Source organism: Pinus tabuliformis, chromosome X, assembly GCF_031772625.1.
Source record: "Pinus tabuliformis cultivar Carrire ecotype Pingquan chromosome X, CPIR1, whole genome shotgun sequence".
In the NCBI taxonomy this organism is placed as follows: Eukaryota; Viridiplantae; Streptophyta; class Pinopsida; order Pinales; family Pinaceae; genus Pinus; species Pinus tabuliformis.
Window position 1 is genome coordinate 1,282,983,538 of NC_142308.1, and position 17,524 is coordinate 1,283,001,061.

The 17,524-nt window shown below is 34.6% G+C and overlaps 1 pseudogene; it reads right to left on the minus strand.

The window, feature by feature from the left end:
- Nucleotides 1-345: 345 nt before the first annotated feature.
- Nucleotides 346-17,524, minus strand: part of LOC149144733 (uncharacterized) — a 40,718-nt pseudogene continuing 23,539 nt past the window's right edge.

Here is a 17,524-nt window from a genome sequence, read left to right on the forward strand (position 1 = left end):
ATGCGATATGCTTTTCACAACTGTTTCATCTAGCTTTTTATACGAAATGGTTCATCTTTATTGAATTCTTTTCTCATAATAGTTGAATGATCATTATTATCGATTGTTATCTGAAATCATTTTAGATCGCATAACAGAAGGATTACACTGCACGTTAGTGTAGGCTTAGATATTTCTACTTATTAAAATACAATTTGCATGTTATTAGATTAGAGTTAGAACTAGATCATCTCACTTAGGAACTTTTAGAAAGGAAATATCAGTTCTTCACAGACACACACATAAATTGGGAAACTGGTCCCATATCCCCAGTCAGACCCATTATACCAAATAGAAAAGGAGCTGCTAACCAAGGTCTGGACCAGGTGGGTATGCCCCTTGTTGGAGACCCGATTTTCGGGGCTTCAACACCACCTCAGTAGTTTCAAGAAATAAATATAGATGCCTTAAAATGCTTTCAACAGAATGTATAGTTACTTCATTGAAGGAAATGCAAGCTTTGACAAAATTTGTAACTTGCATTTGTTGGGACCCTTTTTCCATATTTAAGGTTCTAGAAGCTAAATAATTACTTGAATGTGCCCATGGTTCCTTAAAAGGGTCCATTTTGCTGAAGGTTGCATGACAATGAATTAGAAAAGATAAATGTTCCTCTAAATCACCTCCAAAATCCACCAGGTGGAAAAAGTGTTTCACGGTGTTAGCAATCTGCTTACAATCATCTTCACCACTAAGGATATCTATGGAGTCATGAAGAATCTTAGAAACTTCAAATAGAAATTTCCTCATAACAAGATCCCTAATTCTTTGGCTACTCTTAGAAATATGATTAAGGATATTCTTGTAAACAGATTCATGTGTGCTGCCATAAAGAACATCCATGATGTACCCAAAATGATCCATAGAAAGAACACGTGTTAGGTTAGTGAAGTATGAAATCAGCTTGAGGATGATTGACTCTAAACTTGCAAGTTCTACATCATCAACTAAAATTCCTCTTACATGCTCTGAAATATAATCTAAATCATGCTCAGTTGATCTTCCATGTTATTTTCAAGAATATAATCAATATACACATCCATAACCATCAAATACTCATTTGCATATTAATATGGAGCAACCACCTCTAGCACCTCATTCAATATGGTAAGGCGCAGTTTCCATGGTGGACTACACTCACAGTGTTTAAACCCAAGAAATATACAATTCAAATACTGGACCATTGAAAGGTCTACAAAAATTTCTACAAGTTTAAGTAGCCACAAGGTATGAGTACTAACAACTGTTGCCAGTAACTGCTTCAACAAGAAATGCAGGAAAACAAAAACTGGATGAATGCTTGAGTTGGTTTCCACTCATTTGGTTGAACCCCAAAATCTCTTAAAAGATGAATAATCCTCTCCTGATCTGAAAAACTAAAAATGCATCTAGTAATCCATTTGATTACAGGTTCCATCAAGTGGACTTATATCTATTTTTTCATGATAAGACTTCATCATTTTGGTAACTAGATTGCTTGAAAGAACCCTTTGAAATACTGTGATATAATCACTAAATCATGTAATGAGAAAACCTTTTTCGTAAGGAATCAATGCTTGTGTGCAACGAGCCAAGTACAAATAAGCAAAGGCAAAGGCTAAGGGATCTTCTAACCATCTAGTCATCAAACTCAAACGTTGGCAAACATTCAACGGATTCTCATCCAAAAATATCGTGAACGGAAAATCGCCACTTCCAAGTAAATTCCAGAAAGTAGTTCTTGAATATAACCAATCTTGTAAAACCAATTGCTACACGTTTCTTTAGCCTCGCGCAAAACATCGATGCATGTGAATCTCTTAGGTAAAAGTCGTAAGATATTTCCCTCATCATCAAATTATGCCTTTATTTTGATACGTTTCTTGAAAAGGAGTGGAAACAAACTGAAAAAATATGGACATTGTATGTGTTGAGCACAGACACAAGCCTGTAGACAGTAAAGGAAGTGAGAATGAAGATGGCAGTGTAGATGGTGCAGATGATGACTTCTTACTAATGTTACGAATGGAGAGTCAAAACAAGTAAAAGATACTCCAAATTAGGTCATCACTCTAGCAATAAGGATACCAGTCTTCTATCATAAGATTATAAGAAATTGAGATCCAGGAATGAGGATGAAGGGGATGACGTATTTCTGACCAAAAAGAGGCCAATTGAAGATGGGGATACTAAAGCTACAAGTTGGCAACAAGAACTAAAAAAAAGGAAAAGAAACCTAAGATCAATATCAATAATCGTGTTGACCAGCGTTTTGTCTCTGATGAGGAAGGAAAGGCCTTGCCCCAACATTTTCCAATGGATAGGATGGAGGTGATGAGGAAGATGAGACCACAGGTACATGCTTATTTCCTTATAACAAAAACTAGAGAATTTATATTATAAAGGGTTGCAGTGTAGTTGAACCACGAAGTGTACATAGAGATAGCTATTATGCATTTCCAAGAAAACTAAATAGACACAATATGCCAAAAACATAGCTTTTAAGTACATTCACAGTTGTACCCTTCCAAAAAAAAATTGGCCGGAATATATCCTATCAAAAAAAAAAGAAAAAAAAGAGGGGGTGTTTAATATTATTATTGAATGACAAATCCATATTGATAAATGAACAACTCAGTTACTCACAAAACATTAATGATGAAGATATTGACTGAATTGAATTAGGATTTAGTGTGGTCTTAGGATCATGATAATGCTAAAGCAAAGTCATCATTGTATTTTCTCTTTCGCCTCTTTCATATTTTCATTAAATTGTACTATATATACTCTTCCAATTGCTACAACAATAGCATCACATTCAACTATAATTAGCTTTTCAGTGTTCACATCCTCGTGTTTGAGGCAACCCCAAAACAGAGTCTACAGTAACACCAGCCCATGGTTTATTCAATAGAAGCAAAGTCTTATGCAAACTAGTGCTTTTATATCCTCTGTAATTTAACAAATCTTGAAAGCAACAATAAAGTTACTGACATCTCTCATTGTGGACAACGAAACCTTCAACTCACTTAACTGAATGCTTTATTTTGCCAAAAGTTTCCTCTCAACCCACTTGAATCCAATTTTTGGATCAATTTCTCTATCGTTGATCTAGCCAGAATACATAATTGTCTATCTTTAAACAAAAATCCATCCACCAACAAATATTCTTCAAAACTTCTTCTAGTGTTTAATTGGTTGGTAGGATTCAAAACCGTTTTTCCAAAATATGCATAATTCACGTAATCCTTTTCTATTACATTCAAGCAAATTGTCTAGCATAAGTCAAAATCCATCCACCAACAAATATTCTCCAAAAATGCTTCTAGTTGTGCTTTTTTAATTACATTAAAGCCCATGATTCAGTTTGCATAGTTATAATTAAATGGCAGCACTACTTAAAGTTTACACAACAACATTTCATTTCTTATTATATGTTGAATAACAAAAGTGACAATCTAAAATAATGGGAACCAATTGGCATGTCCATGTTATAAATTTTCTCGAGAATTTATATATCGTAGTGCTTGATGAATGGGAAAAACAAATTCTTTATGCAAGAAATAATGTTTCCAATATAATGTTTGTTGGGACGGGAAAAAGGTATGATTTCTCTTCATTTAATGCTTCATTTATCATTCATCCTTATCATATTATCTCCATTTATAGAATAAAACGAGGAAAATATCACTCAAAGTTGGAAGAAACTATTTGCTGATAGAATAGGCGAATTTAGTAGGAAAAATTGTTTCTTTGCTATCTATGTATGCAGAGATGTGATTGGGCAAAAGTTGTTTAGTTGGCAGGACAACACAAGGCCATAAATAGGAAACGCCACAGCATCTGGGGCAGACAAGGGATCAGAAGATCAGTTCAAATACTCTTGTTTTATCATATGATCAGATTTTTTATTGTGAAATTGTCAAATCTCCTGATCCTGAAGATTTGCCTCTATCCAAGTTTCTCTTTTATGTTATATAAGGCCAAAAGGCAACTAGAACGATTTCAGAATTTTAATATGTAATTATTCTTTTTGGAGCAAAAAAAATGTTAATTCAGTGACTCTGTCAGTTGTTACTTTGAATTTAATGAAAGAAAGTTGCGCTTGATACATCTCTATATTCTGAGTTTTTATTAAGTAGAGGCTTCTAGCAGCTTTGGGCCCAGTCACAAGAAGTTCCACTGCTCCTTTATGTTATAGTTTACATACAGTCTTTGTAGTTGGTTTAATGTTTAGTTCTTTTATTTATCTTGAAGATTTGCAGCGTTGATTTTTACCATTGTTCACTTAGATTTATATTGAAGCTACAAGATAGACTTAAGTAAGCGCCTTGATTAGAATGAGTGAATGTGTGTTTGATTGTTGTTCAAATTGAATAGATTTTATCATAGATCTTGAGAGACAAGACTAAGTAACTTCTATAAATTGCAATGTAGAATGTTTACCATTTAGGAATCTTTTATAGCTGTTACTGTTCACTTATTGATTGTTGTTCAGTTACCGATTGTTGATTGTTGCTGATTTATTATTGTTGTTTAATAATGCAGATTGATTTGAGTTGTTATAGACTGGTAGTGTTGTTCGATAATCATAGTTGCTTTACTTGATTAAGTGTGATTAGTCTCAAGATTATTTGAATAATTCTCTCTGTAATTCTCATTTCCATTCAATTCTAATTTGTTTCAGAGAAAGTTATATTGGATTACATAGGGTGTTGTGAGAATTCCTTTCATAGATAGTTCTTTGTAGAATTGTGTGAATTGAATTGAATAATTGGACTTCAATGATTGCAGCGATTCATCATTAGATAACCTCTAGCTTCACTGCACATACTGTGTTGGCACTCTTGAAATGGAAAGACTTACCTCGGGTTGACAACTAATGTAGGGATTAAGATTTCCTGTAAAAAGACATCTTAGTGAGCCAACAAGGTTTTTGAATGACAACATATATTTCTTTACCAGAAGTGTTATATTTTCTTTTGGCATCAATTTTGTTGAAATGTGCTACAAGCCTACATGTAAGAGTCTAACTCAATACTAATCCAACTGCTACAAAAGAAGCATCACAGAACATCCAATGCTATATAAGTGGGGATATACACCATTTATGTCCAATATTGTATATCCCAAACTATATAGCATTTAATGCATTGTTGTGTGGGGCATATTTTTTTCCCTTTTTGGGTAGCTAAATATATTTTTCCAGTGTTACTTCATCTAAATGTTGACATTTGGTGCAATCTATTAAGGCTACAACTATGTCAGAAATGTTTAATAAACCTCTTCTAAATATTTACTACCAAAATAACTTCTAAAACCACCTCACCAAAGGAAGTCACTAATAAAGGAAATTAAAGAAAGCCAAAAAAGAGGAGGAAATGAAAATTTGATATAGTTCCTTTGTTCAAATCATTTCTTCTCTGAGAACAACTTCTTCTAACTAAGGTTGCCTGACCTTTTCACTAGCTAGGTGGTCTACCATAGTTGTTCATTGCAAGGTTCTTGCCAAAACAAGCATGCAAGCTATGCCCAATACATGTTACGCTAAAATGTATCAGTTGGTAGATTTTCTTCCCACTTAAACTGCAATTTGGGAGATTGTTTCCTGAGCTAAATGCTTGCAGTTTTACTAAATTTCCGAAAGAAAAACAATGGTACGATTTGTATTTTTTAAATTTTTACTATCAGAACAGAAAAGCATATTCTTATAAGCTTTGGAATGTTCAAAAAGGATAAATAGAAGTATAGACTATTTAATCTTTCTATTGGTGATCATCATTCATCATCAAAGTAAGCTAGAAATTGTCAAATTCTAGATCTAAGTAATAGGAACCAAATGTGGATTGTTGTCATTTGTTTCCATGGCTATTTTTGATCCGACCAACCTTTGCCTAACCTTGCAATCATTACAAGTGTTCAAATGGATTCATTGAACCTTACCTATAGCTTTTATAAATTATACTCATTTCAAAATGACCAATGCAATGAATATTTTCAACAAAAACCCTCTTTTGCAAATTGTTTTAGAATTGTACTTTCTTTCTAGAACATGTTAGGGTAATATGCAATATCCTTTAGAGAGCTTAAATTTTTTTTTTGGATGGTTTAATTAGGAAATACTACCTGTGCAAGTATTCTAGTTTTATTGTGCAAGCATTATACAAATAATGATAGAGATGATTGCTAATATCTTTTAGAGAAGTCTTACTAATGTTTCTTTTCTCAAGCATAGAGATACAAAAGCTAGAGAATATATGTTTATTTATTTATTCTGAGTGAAGGAGACTAGTAACATAAGTATTCCATATTTTAATTTATAGGTATGGGAAGATTATTTAGTTGCATTTGCAACAAAATATTGTCAGTGGTTTTCAAATGTCGTTTATATGAGGTCTTTATAGTAAAGATTGGAATTTTTTTTTAGTACCCATGTTTTATACCAACTATTATGTATTTATCACTTTTTATACATTGAAGAAGATGAATAGTATAAGCAATCTATATTTTGTTTTGTAAAGGTGGGAAGATTGTTTAGGTGCATATCCAACTTGAAGTTTTTAAATATTGTCAGTAGTTTTGAAATGTTGTTTCTATGAGGCCTTACAAATAAAATTTGGCTTCTTTCCCCTTTTCTATCTATGAACTGGTAAATGCATAGATTTTATTTTCTTATTAAATGAAACTTCTTAACTCTGCTTTACTTTCTAGAACAAGCCATTCAAGTATGGCCTTGATCTTCTTGGATCCATGCTTAGGGTATCCACTGAAATTTAATTTCAAAGTACTAAAGGTTCATCTTTTATTTGCAAGACTCATTCTGTTCAAGATTGATTATGATTTTTTTTTATACAAGTGCTCTAAATATTAATTCATGTTTATCCTAACATATATTATTATGAAATTCGATAAAAAAAAAATCAATGTGTAGTATAAGCACCTAGTTTATTGCTCTTATAAATGTAATGGGGGTGTTTATCAACACAAAAAATCTAACCAACTATTCATACAAACCATTCTTGGTTTTGAATCCTATATTTCACTCATCTCCTTCTCGAATTTAGATTCGGTAATATCCACTCCTCAGATTTTGATCTCTTTCGAGTACAAAGCAAGGGCATAAACTAAAAACAAGAGACCATGATCATGGCTGAATTACATTGACCTTTAACACAATCTAATTATGCTTAATGAGAAGTTGTAAGAGATTAAAATGCGTGAGTTCAAATATCTGATATTCTCGTCACCTTAAGGACTAACATAAATAAGTAAACAGAATATAGGTTTGACAAATATACACTAGTATTTACTACGCTGGATACCATGGTTTATAATTTTGATGAGCATTGATTAGAAATCAATATGCATCAGTTTAAATGTAAAATATTTTTTAGCGGTTAGAATATTGATATAAGTATTTGTATTGAAACCTATGGATCATAAAAAGTATTAGCATGAATGGTATGATCACTTAAAAGGTTTACAAAATGCACATATGTTTTCTGCTTGGAATTGGTTGCCTATTTTTGGTTGATGTAACAGCCTGAAGAGAACCTAGTAGGTGTGTGCAACTATTTTATTTTTTTTACAACTTCCGTTTGGATAATGTGGTTGTCAAGTAAGCATATTTTGGCTAAATGAGGCAACTCACACAAGTTGTCATCCATGGAAAGTCTTCAACTAATTGTGCCATTTTGAGTTTTAATTCATGGTTATAAATATGCAAAGAATGGTCATGACTGTAAATGAGCGCTATAATTATATATTGGGCCTGTTACTAGTTCAGATTCCTTCTGCTACTTATTTCCTTTCTTATAAATAAATCGGCCTTGCTATCAACTTGAAGGCAAGAGTGAGGTTGTTGGTACCATGCCAACCTACAGAGTCATCAACTATACATGTCTTGCCAATAACATGGGCATCCAATTTCCCAAAGACCTCTAATCATCACAGTATCATGCATGCATAATGAAATGGTGAAACAATTTGAATGGTTTAATATTGAAATTTAAAAGCAACACATAGTTAGGCGCCTGGGCGGTAATATGACCATAAATTTTGTTTGGAATATAAACATTGTAAGCATAAAGTGATAGAGTACAGAAGAAGGTAATAAAATACTTGAAAGATGGACGATGTAAAATATTCGCTACATACAAATTTAGGATGACCTGAATTCCATACTATTGAGAGGGGTTGAAAGAAGTTTCAAACATAAAATACATCATAACATAGGGTTTGATAATTCAGGCATCACTTAGTGGACCAAGTTAAGATACAATGGGACAAGTCTAACCCAAGATATTCTACCTGAGAGGATGCAAAGACTATATGTCGCAGTTACTCCTCACTTTTGACCATTTATGATGTCCATTTTGAATTAGATAGCTACCTATGCTAAGGCTTTATTTTGTAGTTCCATGTTATTTATTTATGAGCACTATGTAATATTGATGCATGTAGTTGGACAGGTGAAACTAATGTAAATCATTAGATGGATTAGGTATTGATAATTGAAATGTTCGATGTATGACCTAATGTATTACTTACTTGGTTATGATTTATCTAATACATGATTTATCAGAGTTATAGTTGTTTCATGTATGGCTTAAGTGGATATGATTTATCTCATGAATGACTTAGTGAAATTATGATTTATCTAATGTAAGATTTATTTCTAGTATGAACTAAAAAGTTGATACGTTGATACTAGACTTAATAATATGATGTTTAAAATCATGTATCTATATATTTTTTGTTGTTTTATATATCCATGGATGAGAATTAATCTGCGGATTGGAAATAACTATATGATAACCAAGATCTACTCTTCCATTGGAGAAGGTCGAGACATCCAATAAGGAAAGGTATGATGTACATTTTTCTATTACATTTGGTATCCATTTGATATGCACTCTTATGACATGGGTAAAATGTAAATGACAAGTGACAAGAATACCTGACTGGATTATTCGATGAAAAGTATCCAACTAGCCCTTTAGTGTGGTCCATATTAGGGCATTGACCCTAGTTGCGAGGAGGGGGGAGATATTTCCCACTGTGTAACCTCCAAACCTAGAATCATGGGAGGGAAGTGGTGGACACGCTCCCCTAAACATGTGATGACAATTCCCAGTTGCCTGCTGGGGAAGTTAGGTCGATATAGTCAACGCTTCTGTCATATTGGTTTTATCAGTGGTTAGAATGGTATAGCCGATGCCACCATATATAGTAGTAGAGGATGGATAGGGTGGGAACGAAAGTAGGTCAGGAAGGATAGGAGGATATAGATCAGTTGGAGAATTTTGATGGGACATGATGTCGCTGTCTGACTTATCAAATTTTACTACTATAACTCTCTCTATTTTGTTATGCCTTATTGCCAAACTGCTTCGAACTCCTTGTATCTTTTACACTCTAACTCCAAGATGAATTTTTCTGAAGGAGGAGTGTATGTAATGCCCTACTTAATCTTATCATGAAAATTTTATTAGAGTTTAAATTACCTTAACATATTGAGTTATAATTATCAAGAAATATTGGTACATACCTACATTGGTGAAACTGTAAATTTATTACTGATATAAATTTTGTTATTATTCAATTCCAAACTTACCTCCTCAAATTTAAATTTTGATAGCATATGGTTTCCTTCCATTTATTGCAATTTAAATATCCACATCCCCAAAATTTCCTCTCAAATTTACTTGGGAAAAGACATGTTCCTCTCCAATTAATTACCAAATTATATATTCATATATCATCCCCAAAATGTCCTCTCAAATTTACTTGGGAAAACACATGGTCCTCTCCAACTAATTACCAAATTATATGTTCATATCTCATCCCCAAAATGTCCTCTCAAATTTGCTTGGGAGAAGACATGGTCCTCTCCAATTAATAACCAAATTATATATTCATATTTCATCCCCAAAATGTCCTCTCAAATTTACTTGGGAGAAGACATGGTCCTCTCCAATTAATTACCAAATTATATATTCATATCTCATCCCAAAATGTCGTCTCTTATTTAATAGGGAGAAGATAAGTCAAATGTAAGTATGAGGGGGTAGTTATGACATTAATGATAGGTGGACGAGGTGGAGAAGAGAAAAGGGCATAAAAGGGGAAGGATGATGGGAGGAGGGGGGATGCTTGGTCTTGGTTTTGGTTTGGTTTGGTTGTGGTTTTGGAGGATTTGTTTTGAGAGGAAGGTGGAGAAGAGAGAAGGTAGAGAAGGTGAGTATTGTTTATCTTGGACTCACTACATCTGGTTGGACTTGGGCTCAGAGGACTAGGGAACCTATGGAGGTTTCATGGGCTAGGAAATACTTCCTAGTTGGCTGGGAGGTAAATATAGTCGGTATTCAAGAGGAGCATCCTAGCAAGATTAGGAGCTCAGGGGCATCTCAACTATGCTATTGGAACATGTATTCCTCTATTTATAGAATACTCATGTAAGTGATTGAAATGAAATGATTATTGTTTAATTGTGGGAAATAAATTTTAAATGGTAAATTATCATCAATTAAATGTTTAGTTAGAAATAAGTTATTTCCCATTTCATTGTATTTAAAATTAGAGAAATTTAGTTTTGTTAGAGGACCCTAGGATGGAGCCTCACATTAAGCTCAAACTCTATCTTCTCACGTTCCTTTGCTTGGACTTCATGTTTAATAACATCTTTCACCTCTCTGAACGCCACATCTCAGTTGTACACAACCTTCCTTGTTACTGGGTTCCAAAGATTTTAACACTTTAAACCATTCTTATACCCAATAAGGATGCAATTTTCAAATTTACTATCAAACATTTTTCTTTTCTCCTTTGGAACATGTACATATGCATCACATCTAAATAACCTCAGTTGTGAAAGAGAAGATTTCTTACCAATCCATACCTCTTATGGAGTCAAATCCTCGAATGCTGAGGAAGGCGATCTATTGACGAGGTAACATGCAATCTCCATCGCCTCTGCACGAAAATTCATGTCCTAACCTGACACCATTGAGCATGCTTCTTGCCCTTTCCATCAATGTCTTGTTCATTCTTTCTGCAACTCCATTTTTGTCAGGTGTGTATGGAGTAGTATTTTATCATGCTATACTACACTTCTTACATAATTCTTCAAATTTCTTCTTGCAAAACTCTCCACCGTTATCTGTCCCCAACACCTTATCTTCTTCCTTGTCTGGTTTTCCACCAAAGCCTTAAATTCTTTAAACCTATCAAAGACTTTAGATTTCTTCTTGAGGAAATATATCCATGCATTCTTTGAGAATTCATCTATAAATGATACATATTACATAGACTTACCTAGTGATGGAACCTTCCTAGGTCCAAACACATCACTTGCACGAGCTCTAATATCTATTTCACCCTCCCACCATCAAAGGGGAAACTCACCCGATTCTGCTTCCCATATACACAATTTTCACAGAAATCAAAATCTAGAGAGTTGTTAGTCATACCTTCTAGCATACCTTTACCATGAAGTATTAGAAGGCCCTTCTCTCCAATATTTCCATGCCTTTGATGCCAAAGCATGGTCTTTTCTTGAGAAACCACTAGATTTTCTTCTCCACTTTTAGGAACCACAAAAATATTGCACCAATCAATAATAGTGCTACCTTGTAGCTTGTACAAAGTTCCAATCTGAAGTCCCCACATCAATACGAGTGCTCCTCGAACCATCTTGCATGTATCCTTCTCGAACATTGTTTTACACTTGCATCACCCATCTTGCTTATAGAAATTAGATTTCTGGTTAATGTAGGAATATGTAGAACATCCAGAAGTGTTCTTATCCTTCCACCTTCCAACTTCAACTTCACTTTTCCATAACCAACAATTCTAGCCTTCTAGTCCTCTCCCAAGAAGACATCACCAACATCATATTTATCATACTCGCATAACCACTCTCTATGGGGAGTGAAGTGAAATGATGCAACTGAGTCAATCAGCCATACCTCATCCTCTACATGTGTACTTGAAGAAGCCAAGTACACTTCCCGACCTTCATCTGAGGTGGTTTTCGCCTCTGCAAAGGGAGCATCATCAAATCCCTTTCCTTTGTCTGAAGATTTACATTTATAGTACCTTTTGTAGTTCCCTTCCTTTCCACATTTCCAGCACACCTTTACAGGTTTTCCAGGAGATTTAGATCTCCCACTCGATAAGTTACTTTTATTTTTGTTCTAGGATTGTCCTCATATAGATAAGGCATCACCATTCTAGCTCTCCATATTTTTCCATCTCATCTCCTCCGTTAGTAAGGATGAGACTATTTCATCAAACTGCAAGGCAGTTGCATTGCTACATATTGCAATAACTAGACTATCCCACAAATCTCGTAGAGAACACAAGAAGCTGATGCACTTATATTCATCTAAAATTTTAATATAAAAAAATAAGAAATGACTTACCACAGTATTAAATGTGTTCATGTTATGAAACCAACTCACAAAAAGATAGAAAAGAGAGATCAACGCCTTAGAATACAGCCTCTTCGAGGAGGTAACCTCCTTTACATTAGACAAATGAACAATTCTTCGATGATTCAAATGACAAAACCCACTTTCTATATATAGGAGTCTAACGAGTCACAATATAACCCAGCTGACCTAACAATAATAATATAAAGCCACAAAAATAACAATAGAGGGATTCTATGGGGCACAGTAATAAAATATGGGGAGAATAGGGGCACAACAATATTAATAAGGGATACAACTACAATAGTAATGGGGTAATCACTAGTATTATAGGGACCTAACATGCCCCTCTCCTTCAAAAATGTGTTGTCCTCAATGCTTAAGTAGTTTTGGATGCTTCTGTATAAAATTCTCATCCTCCCATGTGGAATCTTCAGCGAATAAGTTCTTCCACTTGATGAGATACTCCGAAATTGATCGATTTCGTAGCTGTCGAGTTCTTGTTTCTGTGACTACTTCCAGTTCCAATATAATTTTTCCTTCCTCATCAAGTTCTGGCAATATTGTTTGAACTGGGAGCTGGTTGCCTATAACCTTCTTTAAACATGAAACATGGAAAACTGGGTGCACTCAAGATGCTGCAGGAAGCTCCAATTTGTATGCCATAGTACCAATCTTTTGCAACACCTTGTACATACCATAATACTTTGGTGATAATTTATTATCCTTCTTAGCTTGCTTGAGGGACATTTGTTTATATGGTTGTAGCCATAGGAATACCCAATCACCTACATCAAAACTTCTTTTGTTGCAATGTTGATCTACCTGTTGTTTCATTCTATTCTGTGCCAACACGAGGTTATCCTTTAAGAGTTGGAGGACTTGTTGTTGATGTTCGATGTGATGTTCCACTGCTTGAACCTTAGAATTTTCTCTTAAATATGATGTGATGGATGGTGGCTGATATCCATAAAGTGCCATAAATGGGGTCATTTTTGTTGTTGTATGGAAGGAAGTGTTATGCCACCATTCAGCCAGAGGAAACCATTTGACCCATTGTGTCTGTTTATCAGATACAAAGCAACGAAGATATTCTTCCAAACATTTGTTTACTATCTCAGTTTTCCCATCAGATTGAGGATGATAAGATGAGCTATGAGCTAACTGAGTACCAAGACAAGAAAATAATTATGTCCAAAAATTTCCAATGAAAATGGGATCTCTGTCACTTACAATAATATTTGGGTTTCGATGTAGCTTTTGAATTGTTTCCATAAATACAGTAGAAACTTTACTGGATTTAAATGGATGTGATAATGCACAAAAATGTGCATACTTGGTAAGTCTGTCAACTACCACCATGATGACACTCTTTCCCTCAGACTTGGGTAAACCTGTGATAAAATCCATTGAAACCTCCTCCCAATGTTGGCTTGGAATGGATAAAGGTTGTAATAGACTCGGGGTCTTAATTGTTTCAACTTTATTTTGCTGGCAAACCAAACATTCCGCGCCAAACTTTTGAATATCTAATTTAAGTCCATCCCAAAAAAAAAATCTTCTTAAACCTGTGGTAATTTTTTAAAAATCGTGAGTGCCCTCCTAAGGGAGAAGTGTGCAATTCCATAAGAATATTTTGTTTGAGTTGCGAATTCTTATAGAGGTATAAGCGATCTTTGTACCATAACAAATCATTTTGCTAGCTAAATGTATCAGATGTACTGGAATCTTGTTGTAACTTTCGAATAAGTTCCCACACTTCTTCGTCATTCTTCCATTCCTCCCTTGCTTCGTTTATCCAATCTAGTTGGATAATAGAAATGGCGCACAACAATGCTTCTGCATCCTCATCCTTTCTTGAGAGTGCATCTGCCACCACATTTTGCTTCCCTTTTTTAGATGATTTCAAATTCATAACCCAACATCTTTGTGACCCACTTGTGTTGCTCTTCAGAGGATAATATTTGTTCTAAAAAGTATTTAAGGCTATCATGATCCATTTTTACCTTGAAGTGTCTTCCCATTAGGTAGGGTCACCATTTCTTAAGTGCATGTAGTATTGCCAACATTTCCATCTCATAAATAGCTTTGTGTAAAACCTTTCCCCTGATTGGACAACTTTCAAAAGCAATGGGTCTTTCATCTTGCATTAAAACGGCACCAACTCCATTTCCTGAAGCATCACATCTGACAATAAAGGTTTTTGTGATGTCTGGTGTAGCTAAGCTCGGTGCTTGGCACATTGCCTGTTTAAGATGTTCGAAGGCCTTTGTTGCTTCTGGAATCCATGAAAATGCATCTTTGTTAAATAATGTTGTTATAGGTGTTGATATTCTCCCATAATTCTTAACAAACTTGCAATAATACCCCATCAACCCAAGAAATCCTCACAGATGCTTTATGGATGTGGGGATTTTCCATTCCTTAATGGCTTTAATTTTGCTAGGGTCTACCTTAACTTCTTCATGAGATATAATATGACCCAGATATTCCACCTCTTGTACTCCAAAGAAACATTTGGATCTTTTTGCATATAAATGTTTCTCCTCTAATAGGTGTAGCACCCTGTCAACATGTTCAACTTGATCCTTCCAAGACTTGTTGTAGATTAGTATATCATCAAAAAATACTAACACATATTTTCTAAGGAAGGGTTTGAAAATGGAATTCATCAAACCTTGAAATGTAGAAGATGCATTGGTAAGCCCAAAGGCACGACCAAAAATTTATAATGACCCTCATGAGTTCTAAATGCTATTTTTGGAATGTCTTCATTATTCATTCTGATTTGATGATATCCTGAATGAAGATCCAACTTGGTGAAGTAAATTGATCCATGCAATTCATCCAGTAATTCATCAATGATAGGAATGGGAAACTTATCTTTAATAGTGGACTTGTTGAGCTCCCTATAATCCGAACACATGCGCCATGATCCATCCTTCTTGTGCACCAATACTACTGGAGTAGAGAAAGGACTTTGACTAGTTGAATTATATCAGCCTCTAGCATTTCTACAACCATATGTTCAACTTCACTGTTTTGGGCATAGGGATATCTATACGGCTTGATGTTTGGAGGAACACTTCCTGGAATCGGATGAATACCATTATCATGATCATGAATAGGTGGGAGACCTTTAGGAGTCTCAAATACCTTAGAACGATTGTCCAATACTTTTTGCAGATCTGGAGAAATAGATGATTCCGATGTGGAAACATCTAGCAAACATAATTGTGAAATTACACCCCTCTGTTCCTTTTTTGGAAGCTTTGTCATACCGTTAGAGCTGATTATCTTTCGTGGTTTCCCTGCAATACCCCTTAATTCAACTTCCTTTCCTTTCGCAAAAAATTTCATGAAAAGTTCTTGAAAATTAAAAGCTATTGTACCCAAGGATTGTAGCCATTGGACTCCTAGTACAACATAAGCACCTCCCATTGGAATGGAAAGCATTGGGCTAGTCAATACATATTCTCTCATGGATAGTCTGATATTAGGGCACTTCCCAGAGCAATTTATCGTTCCTCCATTTGCAATCATCACTTGACACTCTGGCGCTGGATATAGGAAGCAATTAAATTGTTTTGCTACCTTACAATGAATAAAATTGTGGGTGCTTCCTGAACCAAACAACACTATTACCTTTTTCTTCTTGATTTGTCCTTCTATCTTGATGGTTTGAGGAGAGGTAATTTCAGCCAGTGCATTACAATATATGGTCGGATTGATTTCTTCTTTATCTAGGCTTTGTTACTAGAGTATATCCTCTTCTTTTGACCATTCTTTCTCCTTTTCTTCTTCCTCTTCACAATCTATGTAGAATAATTTCTTCTCAGCACACTTCTGACCTTTAGTGTATTTGCTATCACAACTGTAACAAATCCCTTTTGCTCTTTTTTCTTCCAATTTTTGTGGCGTCAATCTTATAGGTTGTGGAAGGCTAGGGGTAACAACACTTCCATCTTTATAGTTGTGACTAGTATGCTTCCGGGTTGCCATAATTTTGCTTTCCATTTTTCTTGCTAACCTGAATGCCTTCTCTAATAAATCACGTTCCCAAAGGTGAACATCATGTTGGATATTATCCTTTAAAGTCCCTATGAACACATCAATCCTATGCTCCTCTAGAATATTTTTTACCCTTATGTTCAATTTTTGGAACTCGTCAATGTGCTCCATTATTGAACCCTTTTGTTTGAGACTTGTTAATTGGCTAAAAAAAGCATTTCATTTTGTATCCTCATAATGTGTTGTCAATTCTTACATAAAAATTGCCAAAGTGATAATTTGTTTACGAGAGCAAAGTCATTGATACCATACAAACTGATTTGGTTCCAAATATAAGTTTCAATATGCACCTTTTGTGTGTTTTGCACACTAGTGAGATCGAAAAATTTCTCCATCTGTAATATCCATGTTGCGGGATCCTTGCCATAAAACTTCCTCATATCAATTTTTGGAATATGATGGGTCTTCGATCCAACATTAGAGTCTATGGAATCATAATTAACATTTCTTTTGTTCTCATCATGAGTTTCCTTTACTACCCTTTCACCATTAGTGATCATTTCTTATAGCAACTTATTCATATTTATCTTCAATTCTTCCATCTTATCATCATGCCATCAATTTTAGCATCCATGCCATTCATCTTAGCTTCCATGCCATCCATCTTAGCTTCTACGCCTTTCTTTAAACAATCCATCTTAGCTTCTACACCTTTCTTTAAACCATCCATCTTAGCTTCTACATCTTTCCTCAAACCATCCATCTTAGATTCTGTCGCTTTTTCTGCAAGTGACACTTGTTGCACTTAGTCTTATAATTTTGATATATCATGTTGCAATTCTTCCTTTTCTTCATGAGTCATGCTAGAGCTTTGAGGTTGCTTACTAGGTGTTTGCATTTTCTTTCCTCAGTGCATCAATTACCTACAATAATTCTTTACTATTCCTTTTGAATTCCTTCAAACTAATTTTTCAAACCAAGTTTATGCAAAAAAAAAAAAAAAAAACTACACACCTTTTTTCACTTTGTAGAAGCTTGATATTGAATCTGATGTATCTCTG